Raw genomic sequence first — 22,807 nt, forward strand, 5'->3', positions numbered from 1 at the left:
AGTTTGGTTTGTGAAAGGTAGATCATGCCTGCTTAACCTGATAGACTTCTTTGAGTCTGTCACCAGAGCTGTGGATGAGGGCAAGGTAGTTCACACAGCCGACCTAGATCTTGCCAAGGTCTTCAATGCCATCCCTCACTCAGGAATCTTAGATAGACTCACTAAACAAGGCATAAATCCCTATGTCATAAGATAGATTGCCAACTGGCTCACTGATAGCACCCACAGTGTGAAAGTAGTGGACTCCAAATCTGACTACCGGCCAGTTACAAGTGGTGTCCCACAGGGATCGGTCCTAAGTCTCCTGTTTGGCATCTACTTCTCTGAAGTTCAAGCCGACACATAGGGACTCTAGCTGACCAAGTTCGCAGATGATTGCAAACTGGGAGCCATTATTGATTCTCCAACTGATGTAGACATTGTACAAAAAGGCCTCACTGACACCAATGACTGGTGCCAGAACCATGGCCTTAAGCTTAATGCCAAAAAGTGCATTTTCATCCCCTTTGGGAAAAATTCAGTGCCCATGATCTACCACAGAGGTGGTAGTCCACTAAACACTGAAGTTGTGATAACAGACCTGGAGACACAGGTTGACAGCAACTTCTCCTTTGATAACCACATTGCCACTGTAGTCAGAAAGTCCTTATATGTGGCACATCTCATTACAAAAGGTTTCTCATCCAGGATGAAAGAGGTCATAATCCCTCTCTACTCATTAGACCTATTATAGAATACTACTCCCCATTTGGTATGTACCTTTCTAGACACCTACAACAACTGGAACAGCCACAAAAATACCTCACTAAGAGGATCTTAGGCCTTAGACACATGCCCTATATGGACAGACTAAAAAGATTTCAGCTATACTCTGTCTCTTATCACCTACTTAGAGGCGATCTCTGCTTGACCTACAAAGCCAGGTCTGACCCAGAGCTGCTAGATATATTACACCTAAAACAAATCCCAATCCCTCCATGCCACATGCTCCAGGGACCTAAACCTCATTACCGCAATAAACAGAACATGCTGGAATGACAGGTTCCTAACCCAGAGACTTTCTATACTCTGGAACAAACTTCCCATTCACATCAAGCAAAGCATTTCACTGGCCCTCTTTAAGAGAAATCTTGACAAGTGGATAGGCAACAGGAAGTTCAGCCGGGGGATCACTTCAGTGGCCTTGCTTGACAGGGGCACTGGGAACTAACTTTGGGCGGCATGATGCCAGGGAATCTTCTTGGGTTAGGCTTATATAGACTCCAGGGCCATTAGCCTAGTACACACCTATGAAAGTATGAACCTATGTCTTGTATATTCTGTCTGCACCTGCTTCCTCACCTACCATACCTACCTGACCCTCACATTCCTAGGTCCCATCCCCAACATTCCTCTCTTTTTGAAAAAAAAAATGGGTACCTGTTCAAAAAAAAACATTGTTCCATACACAGCTCTCCACTTCACATATGTGTCTTCTTGACACACTAGATTTTGTACAATTGGCTATACAATACCATTGCATTGTTGTCCCCCATCTCTGTTGTGGTGGCAGTCCAAATTCATCAAATTTTGTCTACATGTGCACATTACTGTGGTGAAGAAGTGGATATCTATGGTTCTCTCCCAGTCCCTCCTGCAAATGCCTGTACTATTTCTCCTTTGTTCTTACCTCTGTTTGACCCCCCATTTCACCATTTTCCTATCAACTCCATTTTTATATCTTTAATCTGGTCAAAAAATAGAATCACACACAACACACGTCGCCAGAAATATCTCACAAAAATCCTTCACTTTTTGTACTATGCTTTTGTGTGGAGTTTGGCATCACTCGCCAATGCCAAGCAGTGATGCATGGCTGGTCATGCCCTATGGCAAAACCTGGCGAGTTTTTGCCATCAGCTACACTAGTCCCGTTATCTCTGCGAATTACTGCTTAAATTTGCTGGGCCAGAGAAACACAGATTTACAGCAGACTAAAGGCACTACTATGAAACACTTTCTCTAGCAGTTTTTAGACTGCTGAATGTAACAAACTGCAACTTCCAATGTGGAGTATTAATATAATTCACTTGACTGAAGTTTGTTTTTGCCCATAACATCAAGGGTTCAATTCCAGATGCATATCACATAATTTCTTAGAGTGATTTTATATATCTATAATATTTTTAATCACAGAACAGATATGTGGCTGAGCCAATTATGGAAATAAGGTACATAAGGAAAACTGGTGGTAGAATGCAGAAGTCCAGGAAGTCATCAAAAGAAAGAAAGCATGCAGGAAAAAGTGGGAATAGAAAAGACTGACCAGGCTAGGAAGGAATACTGGTTGGCTAACAAAGAAGCTAAGAAAGGAGTTGCCATAGCAAAGAACAGGGCATCAGAGGCACCCTAACAGCTTCTGGAAAGTGAGTGAGTAGATGGCACAAAGACACTATATCAGGTTGCAAGACAATGACAGAAAGATAAAGAAGATAGTCAGACACCCTTCATAAAGGATCCCAGTAACAATCTGCTCACCAGTTTACAGGACATCAAAGACAGATGGAAGGAGTACTTCCAGTAGCTTCTGAAAGAAGAAAACCTCATAGAAGCTGTACTGCCCCAGACACAGCCTACATTTACAGAAGAAAAGAAGCCTACCCCAGAAGAAGTAAGAACAGCACTAAGGAAAATGAAGTCATGGAAAGCAACAGGCTCAAAGGAGGTCACAGCAGATATGTTAAAGGTGCTGGGTGAGATAGGGGAGAAATGGATCCAGAGGGTACTTATAGCAGTGTGGAGCGAAAGGTGTATCCGTGATGACTGGAGAATAAACATACTCATGCCAGTTTACAAGAACAAAGGGGACATCAAGAACTGTGGGCAGTACAGAGGTATCAAACTCCTGTCACACTGCATGAAAGTTCTGGAGGAGGTGCTTGATAAACGGATATGCAGAGTACTAGAAAGTAAGATGGATGATGAGCAGTTTGAATTCAGATCAGGATACAGCACAACTGGCCTGATGTTTGCAATGATGCAGATAGCTGAGAAGAAGCTAGAGATAAAGAAAGAGTCCAACTGGGCATTCCTAGACTTGGAGAAACCACATGACAATTTCACAAGAAAGCTGATTTGAGCAGTACTGTGGTGGTTTGAAATCCCAGAAACATTAGTATAATTGGTGTAAGCTATGTAGAAGGATCCAATGACTCAATTACAAACAGTGTTCGGACCACATAGGGGTTCCCAGTGGGAGTGGGTGTACACTAGGGTTCAGCTCTGTGCCCACTGCTGTTTATATTGGTGATGGACTACATTAGTAAACAGATTAGAGGGGACAGATGAACAAAGTTGCTGTATATAGAAAATGTAGCATTAGAGGCAGTCTCAGTGCAAGAACGTCAGCAAAGGATAGGGGAATGGAATGCAAAACTGGAGGTACATGGGATAAAGCTAAGTACAGATAGGAGAGTGGCAATGGCAGCAAATTTGGGAAATCAGAAGTTGAGAATTGAGGTAGAAGAGAAGACAGTGAAACAGGTTAATAGCTTCAAGTATCTGGGAGGGATGGTTGATGAAAAGGGAAGTCTAAATGAAGAGGCCAAAGCTAGAATGAGAGGGGCTGCAGCCAACTGGCATAGTGTCAGGTGTAATGTATCACAGAAGAATGCCCAAGAAGGTGAAAAGTAAGGTGTACAAAACAGTGGTGTGACCAGTACTACTGTATGGTGCAGAAACATGGGCAGCAAAGGTAGAGCAGATAAGAAAAGTAGAGGTGATGGACATGAAGTGCCTGAGAAGGGTGGCAGGATGGATACTGTGGGACAGATGAAGAAATAAGGACAAAAGAACAGAAGCCAAAGTAGCTCCAATTGCAGAGATGATCAAAGAGAACAGATTACGGTGGTTTGGGAACATGTGCAGAAAAGCAGAAGACAATCTAGTGACAAATATTTGAGACATGAAGAAGGTAAGAGGAAATGAGGGCATCCAGCAAAGAGGTGGATGGATTGTGTGAGAGAAGATCTGCTACAGTCAAACATGAGTGTCAAAGAAGGCAGGAGTGTGTTATTGAAATGAGAGAAATGGCAACAGTTAACACGATAGCCCGACCCTATGTAGAAAAATGGGAAAAAGGGGGTTGATGATGATGATGATGATTTTTAATCACCCACACCTTAACATTTGCCACAGTTATGAGTTCTCATGGAGATATGTTTAATACTGGCCAAAAAAGAATATTTGAAGAGACATCCATCCCCTACAACTATGATATATTTATCTAACCTTGTTCTACTTGTCATAAGCCTTTTGCCCCTCTCCTAATCTTTCTTTACTGCTATATCAGTCACTTCATGCTACAGAGCATGGCAGGTTATTATGTTCCATTATACCTAACAATGTTATGTGTTTGTCCATTTCTCCTTGCATTCGCTCCTTCACTCCCACCCATTTTTACATGTACATCACTTAGGCTAATGGATGTAAAGGTCATCTCATGGTTTCTTCTTACTGTCATCATTCTGCTGATGGAGAATACCAACATGTTACCTTGATTCAATAAATTATCAATGCTCCTGTAGTGTGTAAGGTTCAAAATCTGCTGTAGGATTCTGTCTACTCCTTCTCCTACATAAGTATGAAACATCTGCCCAAGGCGGGGGTGCATCCATATTCATCAAGGATACCCACACCTTCAGGTTAGTGGCACAGCATGATGCCTCAGAGATCATCCATGTGCAACTAACAATGGGCAAAACTGCAATTTAAATTGTAGCTTACTACAGATCACTCACCATGACCCAGGACCCCCATTCCTTGTTTCTGGAGACACTGGAAAATATGACGGTCCTACCAAATGCCCTAATATTGGGTGATTTCAATTACCCAAACATTAAGTGGGAGAACTACTCAAGTACTAACTCCCTTGCCCAATGCTTCCTTGAATTTATGAAATTGAACGCCGTGGATCAGCTGGTCAACACCCCCATCAGAGGTGACAACATATTGGACCTGGTCATCACCAACATGAGCAACCGGTGTTCCACACCGAAGATCAACCCCTTGCTGGTTAGATCAGACCACAGACTAATCACTCTGGATATCCACATTCCGCCCCCACCCCCAATTGAGGAAACCACCGTGAAAAACTTTTCAAAATCAAACTTAACGTTACTTAAGTCCAAGGTGGAAAGGTTCACACCCCCTATGCTAAAGGACAACACTATCCAAGCTGTTGAATCCCTTACAAAGGCACTTTATGAGCACCTTCAAGAATGCATGGATCATGCTATCCCAAGCAAAACCAAGACTCACTCCTCCAAGAAAAGGAAACCAGTCTGGTGGACCCCTAACATAAACAAGTTATACAACAGAAGGAGGAAACTAGTACAGAAAAGACTAAAATCCCAAGAAGGAAAGACATCCCTGATCAGTATCAGCAAGAAACTATTATCCCTCATAAAATCATCCAAGGCTTCGAAAGAAAAATTGCCAAGGACTCCAAAGATAACCACAAAGTGTTCTTTAGCTATGTCAAGAACCTAAGAAATTCTCAGATCTGCTCTGAGTTAGTGCAGAATGGTACAAAATACACTGAACCGACTGATATTGCCAACATTCTGGCAGACAGGTTTAGTGCAAACTTCACCCCCCTCTCACCCCATAAAGGGCCCATAACCATACCAGAAGAATGTAGAGCCCAGGCAATCACTGACGCATAGGTTAAAACAGCCCTATCCAAAGCCAAAAACACAGTTTCAATGAGACTGGACGGTGTCCCTGGCTGTGTCTTACATGAGCTCCAGAATTAACGAACCCCTCACCTAAACACACTGTTCAAACTCAGCCTCTCCACAGGCTACGTACCCATAGAGTGGTGCACAGCAACAGTTATCCCGCTCCACAAAGGTGGTGCCACAACGGACCCTGGGAACTATCGCCCTATAAGCCTGACTAGCCTGGTCTACAAGGCTATGGAGAGCATCATCATAGAACTAATTATCAGAGACACTGGGAACCTCCAAACATTGGACCCTACCCAGTTTGGCTTTGTTATGGGCAGATCATGCCTCCTAAACCTGGTGGAGTTCTTTGAGACAGTTACCAAGGCTTTAGATGAGGGAAAGGAAGTCCACACAGCCTACCTAGACCATGCAAAGGCTTTCGGCACCATTCCCCATTCTGGTATTATAGAGAAGCTCACCAGCCTGAATATAAACCCCTATGTCACAAAATGGGTTACCAATTGGCTCATGGATAAGACCCACACAGTGAGAGTTGCAGGCTCTAGGTCTGACTCTAAATCGGTTACAAGTGGTGTCCCCCAGGGCTCAGTCCTGAGACCTGTCCTGTTCGGTATATATTTCTCAGAGGTACAGGCAAGCACAGGAGGACTATGGCTGACCAAGTTTGCAGATGACTGCAAACTGGGGGCCATAATTGACTCTCCGGCTGATACAGACATCCTCCAGAAGGGTCTCACTGAGATGGATACCTGGTGTCAAAATCATGACCTCAAGCTAAATGCCAAAAAGTGCATAATCATCCCCTTTGGAAAAAACAAAGTACCAGCGAACTACCACATACCTGGTAGTCCCCTAAATACAGAAAATGTAATAAGGGATCTGGGGACCCAAGTAAATAGTAATCTCTCCTTTGATAACCATATTGCCAAGGTGGTTAGAAAATCCTTCTATGTGGCCCACCTCATCAGAAAAGGCTTCACATCTAGAACCAAAGAGGTTATTGTGCCCCTCTACTCATCACTCATCAAACCCATCATAGAATACATTGCCCCATTTGGGATGTGCCTTACAAGACACCTGCAACAGCTGGAAAGACCACAGAAGTACCTCACCAAGAGGATTACTGGCCTCAAACAGATGCCCTATGCAGCCCGACTGAAGAAACTCCAGCTGTACTCGGCTGCATACCGCTTACTCAGAGGTGATCTCTGCCTGATATACAAGGTCATGTCCAACTCAGAATTGATGGACATGCTCCACCTAAAAAAAAAAATCCCTGAGAGCCACATGCTCTAGGGATCTAAACCTCACCACAACGATAAACAGGACGTGCTGGAGGGATAGATTCCTGTCCCAGAGACTCCCTGTGCTTTGGAACAGGATTCCAATCTACATTAGGCAGAACCACTCGCTAACACTCTTCAAGAGAAACCTTGACGAGTGGATGGGGATCACTGCAGTGGCTCTGCTGGACAAAGGCACAGGGAACTAATGGCTCTGCTGGACAGAGGCACAGGGTATCTAATCTAAGGGGGCGGTGAAAGCCAACACATTCTGGCTAGGCTTATAGATGCCCTCAGGCAGATAGCCTAGTACTTACTTATGAACCTGTAAACCTAAGTAAACTGTAAGGTGGGCCACAATTAATATAGATGTCAAAAATCAATTCCCACATTGAACCATTATATTTCAGATGTCCCACATCTTCTTGAAACAGATGTGCATGGGTCTGTTAATTATTGTCACTCTATATCTCCTCTGTCCTTATCTCATGCAATTCATGCTACAGATCAAAATATAGTCTGATTGAGAAGACACATCATACCAACACACCATTAGGATGTACGTGAATAAACCAGGACAGTGCCTCCTACATCCTCTACATCGCTGTGTCTGTCATCACCTCCTCTGCCTCATCAGAATATGCTGTGGCATCTTTAGTGGGATAATGGATGAAATGCTCATTTAATATGATGTGGAAACTGTCCTTACTGTAAAGAAGCATACTGCATACACTTTCCAGGATATCTGGCCCTACACAAATAATTAGCATATCTGCTGAATCATACTAATCATTTAAAAAGATGTACCATCCCTTATCATTTGTAGCAATCTGTATACACAATTAGCTTATGCCTTGCAGTGAGGCCTGCAAGCATTGTACAAATGTATTGAGGTAGGCATTACTGAAATAATTTGGGGAAGACACATTTTACTTTCATTGATAGTCACGTTTGCAGTCCTGATCACATTTACTTAGCTAATGACAGCCTGACACCATTTGTAAAAAGAAAAAAAAAAAAAGAAAAAAAAGAATTATCTGGAGTCAAACAACCCTGGCTCACTTCTCTTACACTCTGTGCCAAAGAGAAATCTTGTTACCCAGTGTATTTTCCACACACATTTCTGTCCGGAGCGCTGATGACTGTGCATCACTGCTGAGCCTGTTTGCATGAAGGAAGGCATATTACATTACACTTTTCACTATTTTCCTTAAGCAGAGAATTACATTTTCTTGGCACTTAATGTTGTACAAACAGGGAAGGCAAGAACAACAGTTATTTATATAATAAATATTGGTCCCAACATGTCAAAGGTAGACTACAGCATGCGCATCATTCTAGCTGCATGCAATTTCTCCCATAACATATCTGGCAAGTCTGACACATGAAACATTAACAACAAACAGATGTATTTTGCAGTTAGCCCAGTCAGGTAAGTTATTGATGTCCCTATTTGTGTACAATTTGGTAATGAGTATCAGTCGACAGTGCTACTTCACCAGTCAAAGTTGAATTTCCGAAATTTGAATCACACATGTGCTAATACTTTGCCAACATTCTCTCAAATCAGCTTCTTGGCGATGCGCTTTGTGAAGAGGTGTATAGCATGTCTAACCCTGATTATTGGACTTTAATACTCCAATAAATGGAAATGCATTCTTAAACACAAGAGTATGGTGGTGACATGTGTGCTTGACTGAACACATGCCTTCTGATATTCATATATGTCCTACACCAAAGCACTTGCAAATGATATATCAGTACTTGGGCCATTGTCAAACAGACTCCAGAATTAAAATAAACTAACTGCATTGATAGATTTGGTATGGGTTTATAGTGACAGTGGATATAGGTCATGCATGATCATATCCCATTGATATTGTCAGTAATTTGTATTAATGTGGACATACCTTCAACAGAATATGAAGACACATAACTCTACCATTGCACTACTGGTGTTTTCTAACGTGTGTGTGTGTGTGTGTGTGTGTGTGTGTGTGTGTGTGTGTGTGTGTGTGTGTGTGTGTGCGTGTGTGTGCGTGTGTGTGCGTGTGTGTGTGTGTGTGTGTGTGTATATGTGTGTCCCATCTACACCACATCCTGCAAAACAGCTACATGTCTGTTTCACTTCTGCATTCATGAGAGCTTATTTGACCTAGGTTGCCAGCATGATTTTATAAGTACTTTTTGCAAATTGCACTCACAGAATCTTATCACAAACTCCTGGCTTTGTGCCCAAGTCTCAAAACAGTATATGCTACCTGTTAACGCAGCACATGTGTGTGTGTCTTCCTTCAACTATCAGTTGGAAAACAATTTTACACTGGGAAATGAGTCTATAGCTATTTAAGACACTACTTCCAATATCTTCTTCTTCTCAGCATACACTGAAGATGTCATCCTCTATAAAGTGCACTCTGACAGTGTTAAAGCTAGATGTTTACAGTGGTGCTAGTATTAGGTACTGTGCACTCTAGCATGTGTAACTAGATAGGAAGAGGTTCTAATCTCACAGTAATCAATCTTTGTACTTTCTTTTAAGTGTCAATTTGGAGACAATTTTACACCAGGATACAAATCCACAGCTCTGTCAGACACTCCCTCCAACATTTTCTTCTCAGGATACACTGATGATGTCATCCTCTGCAAAGTGCACTCTGACAATACTAAAGTGTGACTTCTACAGTGGTACTAGCATTAAGTGCTGTGCTTTTTAGCTTGCCTAACTAGTAAGGTAGGGGTTTTAACATCACAATAGGTAATGTGTGCACGTCTTCCTTCAACTATCAGTCTGGAGACAGTTTTACACCATGATGTGAGTCTACAGCTCTGTCAGACACTCCTCCTAGCATCTTCTTGATCCTCTATATAGTGCACTCTGACAGAGTGTAAGTTGGACTTTTGTAGTGGCACTAGTCTTAAATTGTACAGAATCCAGCTTGTATACATAGATATGTATGGTGTTTGAATCTGACCTCAGTCAACTTATGTGTGTGGGGGTTGTGGTATATTACAGTCAATGAATGATGTTTGGAATCTGTTCTCATTTGACTCCCACTCAGGACAACCTTTTACATAGCCTCCTGAATCCAACATACCCTTTTCCCCTCTGTCCACATAACATCCTTTCGGTGGAACACTGAGGGTGTCATCATCTCAAAGCTGCATACACAGATCACAAAGCAGACCCTCTACATAATTCTGTACAAGCCATCTCCAGACCACTGGATATGTGATTGCTAATTCACTCATGGGGTGGTGCCCATGTCCCATATGGATGAAGGCAGTCTGTAATAAAATCAGTGCATAAGCATATACCCCCTACTATCTTCACTCCCCTAGCGATAGTGATTTGGGTTAAATGGAATAATAATGGCTAAGCTTGTATGGGCTCTTGGCCATTAGCCTAGTAGTCTCCTATGACCCTATGAACATTGCACATGTTGAAGTTATTGTCACTCACATATGCTATGCTAAGATGTGGAGCAGTGTATTCCAATCTGGGATTTAAGCTACAGTACCAATGCTTGCTGTTGCCATTTGGTTACATGTTCCTTCCATAACAGCTGTAGTAATATGCCTCCTGAGAATGGGAGACATGGGATGATGCTATGTATATTGTTGTCTTGCTAAGCCATGTGTTATGATAGTGCAGTGTATTCATATTCTACACAGTTCTCATTCAACCATCACAGTGACAGCTGCAATATGGCACAGGTGTGCATGTGTATACCTAGCATCTGGAAATGTTCTTTGACATAAAGGAATATTATGTCATACTGATTACATGGGGACAGAGTCCTGGGTTCATCAACATGTTGAAATCCTGTTATATGCAGAAACATATCATATTTTCAGATTCACTTGCAACCTTGGTGAATTCATTGTATGCACTATTGTGCTGCTATTCACAAGGATTATACAGGTGTTTCCCAGCATCATTGTGTGATTGTCAGCATAACCATACTGTGTTAACTAAAGTGTGTCCATATATGGTGTCAGGGTCCTTGCCCACACTTTTCCACAGATAATCATAGTCATATGATATACAACTGATGTAAAAATGTGAAATAAGTAGAGCTGTATGACTGTGTTAACAGTTCCACTGTATCGCATGTGATTCATCGCCAAGGTTTTATTTGGAGGTGATGTACAGCTTGAAGTCTAATTGTAACATAGGTACAGTTAGCATGTGACTGTACTGCATCATGGATGCACCCCTTTATCACATCAGTATTACTACTTCATGGGTTGCATGAACACATATGGATGTATGTTAGAATTTCATGGCAGTATAACGTTTTCAGTGGCAATGTAAGGGGGACAGTGATCATGTTGATGTGTTAAGGTTTGACATGTCTTATATAGTATAGTCCATGTATTGTTTGGTGTGTGTACAATATTACAATGACAGCTTCCTTGATCGTTGACACTTGACTTGGCACTGTTGTTATTTTTGTGAACATGGGCATAGTTGAGGCATTACCATTAGTCTCTGTACCATTCATTATCATGGATCACATCCTAATTCACACATCAATTGCAGATGCTTCGGACAATATCCATTGCAGTGCCATGTGACAGATGCATGCAATACTCAACTGTGTGTAGGGAATCTACTCATAATAGTGTGGAGTTTGTATGTGTGGTTTTCTGTATGGCCAATACCTACATCAGGCAGGGGTGTTTTAGTCAAGTGTATCACATCTGGCACACTGCACTGCAACATCTGGTAGCACATGCAGAACTATTCTCTGGGATGCATGCTCATTAGGATTTGATAGTGCGGACTTCCTTCAAGGTGTACTACTAGATGCAAGTGTGAAACATCTTTCTGTGTTGCAAACAGTAAATACACAGCTCAGTGACAACATTGATGGCATGGATTTAATTCTTACAGGGGGGATTGTGGCTTATGTGTCATGCAGACCTCTCAACTCACAAGGATTGCCCCTGATTTTTATTCCAGCTTTAACACTGTCCACTTTAACCTCTCCAAATAGTGGCCACTTTTGTGGAAGGGGTCATAAATTTCTCTTATAAAGTACTGACAATCAGTACAGTTGTACATGCCTGTTACTGCAGAACATGTATAATAAGTTACAGTCACATATTCTGTTAATGCTGCAGGTTAATTGCATGTGTCCATGATTGTGACTGTTTCTTCTTACATTTGTCCAGGAGTTTGTTGCTGTGTCCCCGACTGGTTGAGAGCTATGTTGAGTCATTTTGCAGATCTTTTGAATATGCTGAGAGGAGCTATTATATACTATCCTTGCTCAGTGTACTCTCCAGTGAGCATGTCAGTGATGTTAAGATTCCAACCATTCACCTCCATTGACATGTAACCTTATGTGACCATCACATATATTTATATATATATTATCATGTGTGTTTATATCATAATATACTTGCTCAGGAGGTGTAAATAGCAGTCCATACTGTGCTATCTACATATGTGCATAATGTTAAGCTACTGACTTGTCTTGGAAGCATACCTCTCTACCTCTTAGTGCAAGAAATCTGGACAAAGCCTGACAAAAATGGGGGGGACAAAGCCCCCAAAATAGGGACATATTTTAAATATTGTTCTTATAAACTTAGAAAGTTGCTAGAGTAACAGGATTAGTTTTAACATACATTTTCTGAAGGGTTTGAAACCTGAAACTCATATATGCTATTATTTAGTGACTTCAATCTTCAGATCATCTCAGTGATTTGCCAGAAAACCAAAAATTATGTGAGGAACAGATGCAAAATATAAGCCAAAGTTCTGGACATTCTGCGAAAATCTGGACAGTTGAGAGGGATGCCTGGAAGTGTACATACATTGACATACCTTTCCGTGGGGACAGTACCATATTTATGATTCCTTTTTCCTTTTTATTCATTCCTATCATTCATGTCTGTGCACATTTTCTTCAGCACACTTTCCCTGCCCAGTGTACCTATCCTTGTAGTTGTCTTTGCCGTTTAGCCTCCCCCTCCATTATTCCATCCTGCAAATAACTCTTTCAGTGCACTGTACTCAGTACACTTTTCTTTATTGTGTTGCCACTACTGTTGCTGCAGTATTTTCAGCCCTCATAGTCGTAGCTGTATGCGTGATCTCGCGGAGCAGGTTTGCCCATAGGCCAACTTGAATGCTACGTCTTCCTGTGCTTGTGCTGCTCTGCATGGACTCCTGGCAAGCAGCACTGTTGCTTGTATTCATGCAAGTGCTACGAGCAACATGAATATGTGATTAGCACTGCAGCTCATCACACTAACATGTAAACTCCATGTCAGCTTTGCATGATGCCGACTCAGAGTTTATTGAATCCCTGGGATATAATTTTAATATAATCCTGATAGACATACCTTCAATTCCAGTGTATATCATAAACCTATGATCAGTAACAGTTATATACATACAAAGAGTGCTTATCCTCTAAACATGAAAATGAATGTTAGTAAAAAACAGGCCATTCATTTTTTTAATTTTATATATAATAGATAAACAGTTTAATTCTGGTTTGGGTATCATTACTCTTACTTAGAAAGTACGATCAGCCATTTATTTCAGACATTTTAATGAAGCAGTGAATAACAGAGAAGACTTATATCAGCATTTTATACTTCCCAAAATGAATTCTTACCAAGATAGGTGTTCCACTACTTCTGTAGTAAGATGAATTAATTAAAACCTTTCCCCGTAGCGTATTGTGTAGATGTAATTTTTCACATTAAAACGTATTAAACAGGATTTACAAGGTGTAGATATCAAGAATTATTCAGATACTGTACAGATGCATTGGCAGATCAAGTTAAAAGGACATAAACAACATGGACTGAATGACCACATGGATATTAAATATGTTTTTGAAAAAACAGATACTGTAATTACAAGTAATTTTATCACTGAGTTCATCTTTTAATAAGTTTATTTCTTTGCTTAATTTTTAGCTATGTGACATTTTGTTTCATGAATTCTATTTATTGGCTTTTATCTGTGATTCATAGTTTATGTCATGTGACTAATCTAAGTTTTAGTACTGATAGCTTCAATTGTAGTCTCAGTTCTTATGAAGTCTTTCTCAGGAAAAAGTGCTAAATTCAGAGTAAAGAGTGCATTTTTGCAATGTGCCCTCATAGTTCTGTATCTACTTTGCAGAGTGACTTTATGTTGCATTTTTCTTTTCACTCTTTTTTGGGTCAGGACGTTTCATGTTTACCAGTAACACATTCAGGGACGGAATTAGATAAACTGGGGCCCTAGGTGAAAATGCCCCCCCCCCCAATGTTCATACCATCCTGGCCTACTCATACCTTCCAGATTAATTTTTCTCACAGTTTATCTTACTCTTCTATTTTTTTCTCAGTTAACCTTTCATTCAACATATTCTATCTAGACAAGATGGCACTAAGCCAGGGATGTAGTAGGGGCTGCAAGGTCCCTAGAAGCCATGGAGTTTCTGGATGCTCTGAGGTGCATTTTAGTGTTTTATTAAACAACCAACATCTAATAATGGTTTAAAGAAATCCATGATCAAAGGAAGAAATTCAATCTTACTGTTTTAAGTTTTTTTTTTTTTTTTGCATCCTTTCAGCACACCCTAACTGACCAAGATACAATGTAATAACTATAGTGGAAATAACTGTATTAAACTGGTAGTCTGGACACTGCAAGGTCCCCAGCAGTCACATTTGTTTCTAGATGCCCTGAGGTGCTTTTTAGGAGTTTTTTTTTAATATTTTCATCTAATGACAGCTTGTGCACAACACAGAAAGAAATAACTTTATTCTTACTCTTCAATTTTGTTTTCTTCTGTATCCTTTCAGTACATCCTAACTGATGAAGACTACAGTGTAATAACTGCAGTGGAGATCATTGTATTATATCAGGGCTCTGGGATCCTCTAGGGTCTCAGAGGTCATGAATGTTTTAGATGCTCAAGTGTATTTTAAATCTTTTTAAACAACCTTTTCATCCATTGAATGCCTGAATGAAAACCATGATTAACGAAAGAAATTTAGTCTTGCTCTGCAACATTGATTTTTTCCTGCACCTTTTTTTTGCACACCCTAACTAACCACAATTACACTGTAAGAACTAAATTAAACAGTGGGTCTGGAGGCTGCTAAACACCCATAAGCCATGGGGTTATAGATGTTTTAAGGTGCATTTTAGAGCTTTTTCCCAACCTATTGATTCAATGATGGCTTGAACAAAAAAATCATGCTTATGGAAACAATGTATTCTTATTTATTTATTTTATTTATTTGTTTGCATGTGTTTACTGGAAAAAATAAGACTGAGCAGTGCTCTTTTCACAGAGCCCAGGGAGATAAGCTCCATTATACAGATATCATGAATTTCATTTGCATTGTTTCATCTTTTACAGTCGGTTTTATTCATGAGCAACAGTTCCATTATTAAGACATCCTTAACATCAGTTACATCATTTGCAAATAGTTTTGCTTAAAAGTAACAGTTCATTGGATTATATACGAATCATTTTTTAATACTATGAGGTATATGCAGTGGAATAACATCAGTATGCCTAGACTATACCCGTCGGGTTTTATGTAAGAATATTTGTTATATTCAAGACTTGCACAAAATCTAGGACATAGGAACATAAGATAAGAGTAGGAGAATCCCAAAGAAAGGAGGGAGGGGAAGAGATGTGAGGAAGGTAAAAGGAGATAAGATACAAATGACAGAGGAGGGTACAATTGTGATAATAGTTCATTAAGTGTTGTGCATCAGAGACTTATTGCACAAATTCATATTGTTATAATAGTACCAGTTTAACTAGGGGTGGTGAAGGTGCAGAGCAATTTCTCTATCACGTGTTGCTTCATTTGGCATTTAAAGTAATTCAGGTTGCAGACTGTTCTTAAGTGGAGAGGAATGGTGTTGCAGCAATTAGCAATACAGTGTGTGAATGTAGGGAGTATCCAGCATTGTTATTAGGTGTAGTTACAGAGAGAAATGATTTGCCAGTGGAACGGAGAGGTCTCTTTGTAGTGAAAGGTTGAATGATGGAGTGAAAACATAGGAATTTTTCATGGTTGTGAAGTACTTTGAATGTTGTAATTAATTATGAGTACAGTAGAGATTTATTTAGTTTGAGACACTAGTTGTTTTAAAGAGAGGCAGTGATGTGATCTGTTGGTTACAAATATGGCTACTTTATTGTAGCTTTGTTTTAATTTGGTTAATAGAGAGAAGTTGAGATTGGTTATGATAGGAGAGGCATATAAAAGGGTGGGGAGTAAAACAGAAGTGACTATGTTTGTCTAGCAGAATCATTAAGGTAATGTTTTACTTTGTACAGGCAGCTTAGCTTCTGTTGTGTCTTCTTTATGGCTTGCTGAAGGTGGAGATCAATGTTTAAGTAGTCATTTATGATCAAACATTGTAGTTTGGTGTGAGATATCAGTACTATATTGGTCTTGTTGGATGACAGTATATTAAAGGCATTTATATTTAAGGAGATAGAGTTGGGGTGAACAGTAGTAGTTTAGTTTTTTTTTTTTGCTTCAGGGGTTGTGAGAAGGAGAAGGATTTTTGGGTCAGTGTTTGGAGCATAAGTATTATCCTGGCAGCATATATTAGAGTGGAGTCATTAATGTACTATGGTGGCCTCTGACGCTGCTGTGTTTGATAAATAAGTTAAACAGCAATGGTCCTAGGATTGAGCCTTGAGGGACTCTAATGGATATAGGAAATAAAGAGGAAAAATCATCTTTCTATTTCACTGCTTGGGAAGTATTAGTGAGGTAAGTATGAAACCAGTTAAATGAGAAGGGTGATAGCCCATAGGAAGAGAGTTCAGGTAGAAGAATTTGATGACCGACTGCATCAAATGCCTTGGATAAATTCAGAGATAGGGCTGAGGTCAGAGGACCTGAATTTCTATTGTAATTTATTATATCTGTGAACCTTAGAAGGGTAGTGATTGTTTTGGGATTAGGTCTGAAACCATGCTGTGAGAGAGAGAGGGGTTATGAAAAGTAATATATATAGTAACTTGAGAGTGAATGCATCTTTCCAAGATTTTGGGTAAGGGTGAGAGAATGGTGATTGCTCTAAACTTGTGAGTATGGTTCATGAGCCCCTTTTTGTAGAGTTTGGAGAGTTATTATATAGGATTTTTTTCCATAAAGTGGGTACATATTTTTTCTTGGATAAAGGGGAATATTAGAAACTGAGACAGAACATGCAAGGCCATCTGCAGTAAGCCTGAGGTATTTAGATGGAAGCTGGACAGGGGCAGTAGTTGTCTTATCGGAGCATAGGAATTTTTTAAATTGTAGATGTTGGAGCTGGAATGAGAGTAAAGATCTGTTGTGGCTTCAATGATTGGGATAGGATGGCTGGATGTATAGTAGTTTCTTGCAGAAGGGAGGTTACTGTATTTATAAAATGTAATTTAAATTGTGAAGCAATATTTTTGAGTTATTGGTTAGAGATGGGCTGGGTTGGGTTGATTTTCCAGGACTGAAAAATGTATTTATGGATTTTCAGAAACATTTTGGATTGTTTGATGATGCTTTTTTTTTCTTTTTTAACAATGTTATTAAATTATCACTTAAGATATAGGCAAACATGCATTAATATAAAAGAAAAAACATACTAACATGGTTCCAGTTACATGCATTATACATAAAATATGTTCTTTTTTGTAACTATCATCACTCCAACATTACATAAATTGCTCAGTTCTTCCTTCCCTTAAACCTCATTCCTCCTCCTGAACATTATTCTGTATGTATTCCACCCATAATTTCCATTTATTTCTATGTAATTTGCTCCTTCCCTTTTCTAAGGATCCCACTTCCATTTCTTTTATCTCTGTTACAATATTCAATACTTCAAATACAGTTGGTTTAGACTTTGATTTCAATTTTTTAGTAATTGCTTTTTGACAGTCACCAGAAAAACCTTACTGTGTCTAGACAATTCAGATCCTGTGTCTTTCAGCTCAAAAGAACCATTTCATTAGATACAACCATTCGCTCACCCAAAACTTCTGACAGAGTACTATGTACAGAATTGTTAAAATCTGCCAGCATATTATACTCCCAAAACAAATGTTCCCAGTTACCACTTTCATCCTCGTCACACCTCCATTTGCCATCTATCTGAGAAAAAAATATTTGAAGTCTGCTTGGGGTATAAAAATACCAATGCAAACACTTCCAGGAAAAAATCCTAAACCTTCTAAACTTTGTTGCATACTTGGGAGACATATATATGTCCTTCAATTTTTCCCTTGTAAAATACTTATCCAATTTCTCTTCCCAATCTTTTATAACCCCTTCTGATCAATTCTTATAGTTATTGTGCAATATTTTATATGTCCTACTAATTATCCCTTTTTAACAGCTGCTTCTGTTCTTTATTGAACTAAAACCTCTACCAGATCAGGTCTTATGATTCCCCTATTCCTTTCTTTTTGCCTGTGCTCTGATATCAATCCCAGGTAGGGAAGGTAGTCTCTACCTGCAGTCCAAATGTCTTTATGGCCTTATCCCATTCTATTACCTTTCCCTCTCAAGTTATTTGCTCCCAATACTTTGGTTCCTTTGCCAGTTTTCTCCATTAAAGTCCATCCTCCTCTTGCTTGTTCTCTTTACCCTTACTTGCAGTCATCCCTATCAGTGAAATCACCTTTCTCCAGTCTCATATTGACTTAGTTCTGATACTTCATGAATATAATATTCTGCTTGTCTTTAGTTATTCTCCTTAAGGATCTGCATCCAAAATCTCACTCTTTCCATATTTCTTAAATGTCACCCCTGCTTCATCATCATCATCTCTTTCCACTTTTAATTTTAACTTTCTGCTTGTGATAGATATATCAGCTTTAATTATGTTGCTCTCAAATATTCCTTTGAGTCAGGTAAACCTAAACCACCTTGTTCTATTTGAAGGATCCACTTATCCCACTTAACTCTTGTCCTCTTCCACTCCTGGATAAATTCATTCAGAATTTTATTAGTTACTGTCCTCAACTTCTTCTTTGGTTGATCACAATATGCCTGACCTGTGTATAAAACAAAAGGGACTAAAAACATTTTCATTACTTGTATTGCACTATCCATATCCATAAAGAAGAGCACCCAATTTCTAAGTTTTTGTATTATCTTTTGTTTAGTCTCTTTCCACATATCCATAGCTGCCATAACAGAAGCCTTTTTTAATCCAGACTCCTAAACCCTTCATCTAATTGTGCCCCCCACAGATATGGGCATTGCTGAACCAATTCATGTGTAGGTATATAATGTATGGCTATAGCCTTTGCTTTATCTTCATTAATTTTATATCTCCAAAAGACTTGTAACTTTCTAAAAATATTCCACAACACTAAGATGTCCTTTTCTGTATACATCACTTGCAAAATAACATCATCTGCAAATAAAGCAAATATTTTTGATTAACATACCCATTATAGCTTTGAATTTCTGAGTCCCTTATTTTCTTTGCCAATGCCTCTAAATATAAAACAAATAACAAAGGAGAAAGATGATACCCCTGCTTGGTTCCTCTGTTCAGACACAACTTATCAGAGAGGACCCTTCCCACATTGATTTTTGCCTCTGATCACTCATATATCCTTCTAATCAACCTTATTATTGTATCAGAAAATGCAAATGCTTCCATTGCCCTACTCATAAAATCCCAATTTACTCTGTCAAAGGCTTTCTCTATATCAAGACCCACAACAATACCAGTATAATTGAGGCTCAACAATTAACAGTTAAGATAGCAGGTAAAATGGTGACGTATAATAAATCTGCAGGAAAGTCTCCAGGAATAGATGGTATTCCTGTAAAGTTTGGAGATTAGGAGGAAAGAAAGTGATAAAGATCTGGAACATTTTGTTTAACAGTATTTTAAAAGGAATGGAAGTACCAACATATTGGAAGAAAGCTGTGGTGGCTACAATACCAAAAAAGCAGTAAAGACTCAGCTTTATATAGCTCTATTTCAATTTTAAACCATGATTATAAAGTGTTTATGTCTATACTATTTAAAAGAATGGTCGAGCTGTTGTCAAAATTGATAGTTATAGATCAATGTGGCTTTGTGGAGGAGAGTCAAATATTTTATAACATTAAGAGAACAATGATGATCCAGGGGGAATCAAAAAGTAAGAACATTTATTTATTTATTATTTTATTTATTTATTTGTCATTTATTGACCTGGAAAGTCCGACTGGGTTAGGAACCCATTTTCAGAAGAGGCCCAGGGAGAAAAGCTCCAAATAAAATAAATAAATAAATAAATAACAAACATAAAAAACATGTACATCTTCAAAAATGAAGTTTAACCCTCCAGATAGGAACAATTTTCCCAAATTGGCAGCTGTATCTCCAGGCATTACCTAACCTAAAATTAAGGTTATCCATGCTTAAAGTGCTTACACTGATTGGTGCCTGTTCTTTTCTTAGCTCTATTCCTCTTTATTCCTCTCCCAGATGAGAATCAGATTGTATGCTTTCAGAAAGCATTAACTTTTAGCATTAAGAAAAAGTGCGCTGGCTATCTTTAAATACAGTTACAGTAGATTTTACACTATTTTAGTTTATTCTTGAAAGTATTAAGATTGCTAGGAAATCTGGAATCTGTTATTCACATCAAGTAATTTCAAACTTTGGTTTTTACTAAATTGCTTGCCCCTGTACCTTTAAATTTTGCATTTCAGTCAGCAAAGTACGTTCAGAACTCTCAAGATTATTTCCTTGCAACTACAGACAGTCACAATGATCTATAACTATAGATCAATATGGCTTTGTGGAGGAGAGGCAAACATTTGATAACATTAAGAGAGCAATGATGATCCAGAGGGAATCAAAAAGTAAGAAAATACCACTGTTCCTGTGTAAACATAGTCAGCAATGACAAAAAACAGCTATCAGTTCTGTAGATGCATAAAGGAATCTTTGTAAATTCCCTCAGAACAGAATAGACTATGCAACTGCCTTTAGCTGCTGACTACTCAACTCCTGCTTAGCAGTTGCTAAAGGAAAAAGAAAATAAGTTAATATCTCAACTCTGCATATAATATAATCAATACACTTTTGGAACCACCACCCCAACCCAGAAGCCCAATATTAGAGAGTTTTAGTTTAAACTTGCTTTTGTCCAGCCTTTCTTCTCCTTTTACATTGTAAAGCCTCTATTTCTTACAACTAGAAAACTATTTCTTTACTTTAATATCTTTATTACATACAACAGTCACGGAAAAGACTCACCCTCAACCTAGCATTTAAAATATCCCTGACAACATACTACACAAAACCGATTTACCATATAACATGCAGTTTTATTATGAAAAGTTTTATACAAATGCTATTAAGAACACAATTTGTTTTACTTACATACAGTTACTTTTTTCTCTTTTAGTGCCCTTCTAAACATTAATGATATAAAGTGGGGTATATGCTTTACAGTCCACCCACAAGTTTAACAAAGTCAACGGAAGTCAAGTTTTTCTTTTTCTTGCAAAGTCGTATTTCACAAATGTGACTGATGCTTTATAATCTCACATTTCTTCACTTATTTCTGTGTTTCTCGTCTTCTTCCTGTTCATCTCCATCTCCCAGCACAATACTCTGATGCAAGCCCAAGGTACTCCTGATTCTTTTAGTCAACTCCTGGGCATTTCTCTGTCTCACAAATAGTTTCCTTTGCAGCATTGGAAAAAATTTCATTAGCAAAGTCTGTCTATGAGCTTTATTGTCAGAAGCATTAGAAGTAGAGTTCCCCTTCTACTTGATGGCTCACTTCTTTGGATACATTTTTGTATTTCCTCCTTAGTCTGTTCTGCATCAAAAATGCCTTGGTCCTCCACAAAAAAAAATTCTGAAGACATCTTTTACTTCTGTTCTGCCTGGTGTGCAGTGCATAATCATTTTTCACAAATACTCTGCCTGCAATTTTTAATAGTTTTCCCTTTTGCCACAGTAAAATCAGGATCAGCTCTTTCTGCTGGTATAATTACATCTTTAATAATACAGGTCTTTTTCATGACCTTTCAGTTATCAAATCCTGATGTGAAATACCAGTCAATTTGCTTATTTGTACCTTCATAAAATTAATACAGTATGTTCCTTCCAGTTTCTCTGGTACAGCAGAAAATCCCAGATTTTCTGTGTGTGCTCTGTTTTCTAGCTACCATTTTTGTAACAGCTATTCTTGAGAGGTGTCATACTCTTCCAGTCTTTTCTTCATTTCAACCTCTGATGGCGCAGAGGGATACTATGAACTATAATTCCTGTGGTGTAGGGTTTGGTTCCATCAGCTCTATTTTAGGGAAGGAGGTTGGCATAATGGTTAAGGTGTTTCCCTTACAACCACAAGGTGCAGGGTTTGGTTCTCCCATGGGGTTATTGGCTAGCCTTAAAATGGCCCACAAAGGCAGTTAGCCTGGTACTAACCTATATTTTTTGTAGTTTTACCAGTTCATTTAAATAGAGTCTTCTATTTTGTTCCAGTCTTATTTGTTTGAGTTGACATACTCTTTCAATGTTTCATTTAATGTAATCGCCTCTGAGTACATTTGATTTATTTTTCCTCTAAATTACTGGAAGTCATTTCTTATACTAAAGCTGAAGTTTGAACTTTGTTTTGCTGAACAGTCAGTGTTTTTTCTTCACCTTTCCTAATTGATTTTCTTAAAGGTTCTCTGAATATCTTCTTTGCTGGCACCCAGGCAGTGTACTTACTACCCAGTAACTGAATTTGATTCATGCTGGCAGAATTACTAGCTCTTGTTGCTCATTTTCTATTTTTGCAC

The sequence above is a fragment of the Protopterus annectens genome, chromosome 3.part0 (assembly GCF_019279795.1).
Source record: "Protopterus annectens isolate FY-2018-M chromosome 3.part0, PAN1.0, whole genome shotgun sequence".
Classification (NCBI taxonomy): domain Eukaryota; kingdom Metazoa; phylum Chordata; order Ceratodontiformes; family Protopteridae; genus Protopterus; species Protopterus annectens.